Source organism: Coenobita brevimanus, chromosome 104 (assembly GCF_032717465.1).
Source record: "Coenobita brevimanus isolate Jiangsu-jjx chromosome 104, ASM3271746v2, whole genome shotgun sequence".
Lineage (NCBI taxonomy): Eukaryota > Metazoa > Arthropoda > Malacostraca > Decapoda > Coenobitidae > Coenobita > Coenobita brevimanus.
This window is the reverse complement of record NC_137057.1, coordinates 38,707,329-38,713,112: the sequence shown is the minus strand read 5'-3', so window position 1 is coordinate 38,713,112 and position 5,784 is coordinate 38,707,329. Positions and strand designations below refer to the sequence as shown.

The 5,784-nt window shown below is 39.4% G+C and overlaps 1 pseudogene; it reads right to left on the bottom strand.

Annotated features, from left to right (window-relative positions):
• Positions 1 to 3,091: 3,091 nt before the first annotated feature.
• Positions 3,092 to 3,208, bottom strand: LOC145416152 (5S ribosomal RNA; annotated as a pseudogene).
• Positions 3,209 to 5,784: the final 2,576 nt, after the last annotated feature.

Sequence of the window (5,784 nt, the reverse complement as noted above, 5' to 3'; positions counted from 1 at the left end):
ACAATCCTTTCACTTTACATAATTCTTCCAAGACAAGAGCAGTGCTATTCTTCAGTTTCCTCCTTATGGTAACTTTCATGCAGGAGTTAGGAGGAATAACTAAATCATTGGTGAGATGGACGGGAAAAACTGATGAGTCAGTACTGTTACCTCGGTCTCTAGTGGGGGAGGCTGGGGGAGGTGGTGTGAGTGGATCTACTGTATATACTCGTCTGTTTGTGTATGTTTGTTTCGTCCTTCAATATTTCCAGTTCTTTTTGGTTCTGTTTTACTAATCGGTGAGAAATCTGATGATACCGGTAATTCTTCTATGAATTCATTATCAAAGTCTATCTCATTCATTTGTGGGGGTAAAGTTATTTTTTCTGTTCTCATGGATCTTAAGCCCAGTAACATATTAGCTTTGATTGCAAAATTTTTGACAATATAGAAAAATGCAGAAATTGGTCTTGTAGTCTCTGTTAAACTGATGTTTAACCGTATCATGCCTTTTTCTGTAATTTGTTTGCCATCTACTCTGAATAATCAGATTCTTCCAGAAAAGCTACTTTCTTTGTATTTCTAAAAATTCTATCTAATTCTTCTCGTGTTATTAAATTCACTGGAGAGCCTGTGTCTAAGAACAAAGAAACGTTTTGACCCTCACATACAGCTGGTATCAAGATACACTCACTTCCCAACATGCCTCCGATGTGAACTTTAGATTTGCTTTTCTTTACGATTGATCGTTTTTTGTCGTGACTTGGCCTTCCCCAGATTTGAATATGGAAACTGTTTTTTCTACTGTCTTACATTTGCTGGTCCAATGACCTTGGGACCGGTGATGCCTACAGTATGGATCACACCCTTGCGCCTTTTGTTACTCTTCTTTGGTTTTGATAAACCAGTCATTCTTTGTGCGTCCTGGGTTCGCACAGTAATAACACAGAGTGGACCTATCTCCCGAATGTGATCCTCGACATGACTTCCCATATTTAGCTGTATCTGTGGCGTGGCTTCTGCTTGGACTGCACGCAAACTTTTGAGACTGCCTGTGGTTTGGTGTATGAGAACACTTCTTCAAAGTGTGTGGTTGTTTGTTCTGTCTAGTTTCGAGTCGCGATCGATTTTGTTCTTTGTTTTGGGTAGCTGTAGCTGATACTGTGACTCATTCTAATTCTAGTAGAATTTGACTGTGTTTCGGTCACCCATGCTTTGCTACAATTCATCTCTACCTCGTTCATAAAATCTAGCAAGCACATTCCTGGGGTGTAAGGAATCGTCTTAGATATTTTGAGGATCCTATCAGGTAATTTACACAAGGCAGCTACAAAACCAGTGATGTCTACGACAAGCTCTGGTAACATCCAGTTTGAGTTTTCTAAAGCAGCTAATAATGTTCTTTTAATCGTAGAGACATCTGCTCTCATTTCACTTAGCACATGATTTGTAGTTTGTTCCCTTACAAGAGCCAGAATCTTTAATTCTGGGATTATGCCTGGCAAAAATGCCACCAGAAATTTTTTCGGGAATTCTGCCTTAAAGTCATCATATGTCTTAGCTCTAAGAAGCTTATCTGACCTGAGCAAATCACCTGCCGGGCATCTCTCCTGATTATTCCAGGAGGAAAATATTGCTATTTTCTCCTGTTCATCCGTTATGTGCCTCTTCACGAAGAGTTGTTCACATTGGTTGATCAGAGACGTTACATCAATGCGATCTTTTTCTGTGGCTGAGAAATTTGGGATGTTTTTATCCTAATGATAAACATAAACATGAGGTGGAGATGTTTGATTTGTGGCATTGCCAGTGTTATTCATTTTGGTTGGTTGTTTTGGTTGGTTCACTTGGAGTTGTTTATTGTTGTGTGAAGGAATAGTGGAATACGTTTTACCTGAGTGATGAAATCTGTTAAGTAAATTTTCATAGATATGCAAGTCAGAGACAAAGTCCTCACTTGCTACATCAGAGGGAGTTTCCCAATAATCATCGTTATCATCTAGAAATGATGTATTTGTTTCTTTATCTTTACTCTTTGGAGAATTTTGTGTGTTGGATTTGTTTTCCTGTTGTTCTAATTGTGGGTCGGCAGTGGCCGCTAACTGTGTATCATATGTCACTAACACGGATGGTGACGAAAATATCCCTGTCATATCACTCAGCTGAAATGAACTCATGTTGCTAGGGTATGGCGTTATGAAACGCTTCTTTTATTTATGTCTTAACTGAATAGATGAGCAAATGAGTTGTGATTGTGATAAATGAAAGATATTAAGTATATAAAAATAAGTAAAGGAGGTGATTGTACCTAATTTAAAACACTGGGAAGAAATAAGTAAAGTATAATCACACTCACTTGATACAGGTGATGTCACTCGGAAAGTCGTGTTGATAGAAGATGTCACTCTCGGAAGGTAAGTGCAGTGTTGATAGACGTCACTCTCGGTAATTCTAGGGCTGTGTTGATAGATAATATTACTCCCGGAATTTCCAGGGCTTGGTGATCTCAGTGTTGATTGGAGTGCGCAATAGCCTTAATCATAGTTGAACCTCACCATACACATCGAATTCCCACTCATTAGCTATTGGAAATAAATGAATATGAGTAGGAATGTGTGAATAAGAATGAGTAATGGGCAGTGGGTGAGAGATGTGTGGTGTCAGACACACGCTGATTGACGTGGCGTCGTCTCAGCAAACACGCACAGTGACGTCTGGTAGCTGTGGTGAGTAAATGAGTAGCGGTGAGTAACCTGAGTGAAGAAAGGTAAGATGAGTTGTGAATATGGGCTTGGGTATTTGCTGCCGTCGTCTTGACCTCCTGCACTTCTGCATCAGCTTGGTGGAGATGGAGGTGTGGGCGGTTGGAGAGAGGGGTGTGGGGTCAGGTGTTTGTGAGTTGTGAGTCGTTTCTTGCTCTTTGTTTGCTTGTTTTGTTTTTCTTTATTCTTGTGATTTATTCGTTGTCGTTGTATACTCATTCATTCATTCATCATTCATTGCCAGACGCCATGTATCCCAAACGGGGTGGCCAAGGGCTTAGAGTTAATTGTTTTACAGGGAGGGGCACTAATCCTCCACCAACCCCACTCGACACGTAGGGAGAACGTTATGCCAACAGCATCTGGTGTTCCCAGGCGGTCACCCATCCAAGTACTAACCAGACCCAATGTTGCTTAACTTCGCTGATCGAACGGGAAGCGGTGTACTTAACGTGGTACTCGCTTGTGTTTAATTGATTGTAGAAGTGATGGTTTGTAGGCATCGGGTCATTCAGTACTGCCACCAACTATGATATGTGGTATCTTTACCATATAATATGTGAATCATGAGACTGATTATAGTTTTCATGTATTCGAAGACAAGAGAAATTAATGGTGGATACAGGGTCTTGATAGTAGTTTATTATCTTCATGGGAAAGTTTAAGTTGAAACACTGTGTGTCTTACACAGGATAGTATATTTACAAGCTAAGTTCTCGTTGGACCCCTCTTCTCTTCCTCTCTCAACAAACTTTTGGTTCTATAGCTAGACCCCTTCTGACTCTCTAACTCTTCCTTCCCTGTCTAGGAGGGCTTTGTGTCATGTGTACAACCCATAGGTATGGGTTCTAGAAGCTTGTGTGTGTCTGTGTATATGTAGCGCTTCCGGTGCCCTCTGGCATTCCTTTGATTAACTCTTGCTGACATATTTCCTTTCCCACTGAAATTGCAAACACATTTCCTTTCCCACCTAGCTTGACTACCTTTAAGACTAAATATTTGTGTTCCTATCTATTAAGATTTGTGTTATTAATATAATATGTATTATTATAATATGACCTCCCTTTCCTCGGGGGAAGCAGCCTAGGTATATAGATAGATAGATAAAGATAATATGACACCCAAACCTAACCTAACCTAATCTACCTTACTCTACCCTCCCCTCCCCTTCCCCAAGCTAACCTACCTTACCCTAACTAAACCTTACTAATTCATTTCCCCCACATGCAAATAACAATACTTCCTTTCTCTACCCTTAGACAGGAAATAAGAGAGTCATCCTTCTTGCAATAGCTCTTTTCCTTGAGGCGTGTCTGCTGAGAGAGTGAAGATTAATTTCATTTCCTGAGCAAGTTAGGCTTGGAAATAGGGAGAAATTTACTCTGCATCTGTATTGTTCCGGGAAAGGCGGAAAGATGAGAGTGGCTAGAAACTGCACAGGAAGCTTCTTAACATCTTTTTTTTTTGCTGTTTATTTTTTTCATATTTCGTTTTATTTTATTTTATTTTATTTATTTCTTTAATTATTTATTAATTTTGCATATTAGACCATTTTCATGTAATAAATTTGTAATGAACGGAGGACACCTTCAATGTGCAGTATCGATTTTTGTCATTTAATTTGTTTTCCCTTCCTTTGTTCATCTTCTGTAAAAAAATAAAAAATAAATAATAATAATAATAATTATAATAAGACACTGAGAAAAAGTTGCCACGACCCCAGAATGTCACCTGGAAAATGGCTCCAGGATTAAAAAAAAAAAAAAAAAAAGTCACTAAGGAAAAGTTGTTATGAACCCAGAAAATGACCTTAGACTCTTTTCCTGCGTGGCATAAGAGACATCGCCGAGCCAAACCCTGAACCTTAAAAAAATAGCCTAAATAACACAAAAAAAATGTTTACGTTAACCTTGCCCTGTGTGCCAGACCTTTGACTCATTACTTTAAACATAATAGGTCAACTCCTTCGCCAACACTCAACACTTCCACCGAGTTTGGTCAAAATCAAATGAAAGCTTCTTGAGCTATTCTCTCTCTCTCTCTCTCTCTCTCTCTCTCTCTCTCTCTCTCACACACACACACACACACACACCGTGTAAAGCATAACACTCTCTCTCCTTTCCGTAAACTAATCGCACATCAATACTTCAAGCGCCAATCAGGGCGACCGTGTGACCTTCAATGGAAGCAGCAGTGGAGTGAGGCGTGAATGTTGAGTGGATGTTGGCCAGATGTTGAGTGGCCATTGCTAAACATTGCTGTGTGGCCAGAGGTTTTATACATCGGAACCACCTCAGACACACACACACACACACACACACACACACACACAAACACACACAGAAAAAACTATCGTGACCCAAAAGTAGAAGACGATAGATAAAGAAATGGTACAGAAAAGTTAGAGAGAGAGAGAGAGAGAGAGAGAGAGAGAGAGAGAGAGAGAGAATGTAACCCGGGGAAAACCAATAAGAATTATGTGAGATGGGGCAAGAAATACGAGGGCTCAGAGCGAAATAGTGGGATGTGAACCCAGGGGCCGGTCAGCATTTTCTTAGCACACTGGGTTGATGTGCATGTATTGGTAAGTGGCTGTCCCTCCCCCCCTCGCTCTCTCTTTCTCTCAAATTTCACCCCAGCCTTGGCCCTTGAGTCAACAGTAATTTCGCTATTACAGCTGCAGCTATAAATCTAAATATTAATTGAAGTTTGCAGTGTGTATATGAGAAATTAGCTCTAGAACTTTGACCTAATTCCTCCTTGTTCACCCTTGCTTATTTCGTCTCTTTAATCTCTCTCTCTCTCTCTCTCTCTCTCTCTCTCTCTCTCTCTCTCTCTGTATATATATATATATATATATATATATATATACATATATATATATATATATATATATATATATATATATACATATATATATATATATATATATATATATATATATATATATATATATATATATATATATATCTTCAGACACCTCCTCTTTACACTTTCATTTCTAAACTCCCTCCCTTCTGTCTCATTGCCCGCCGCGCCCAGC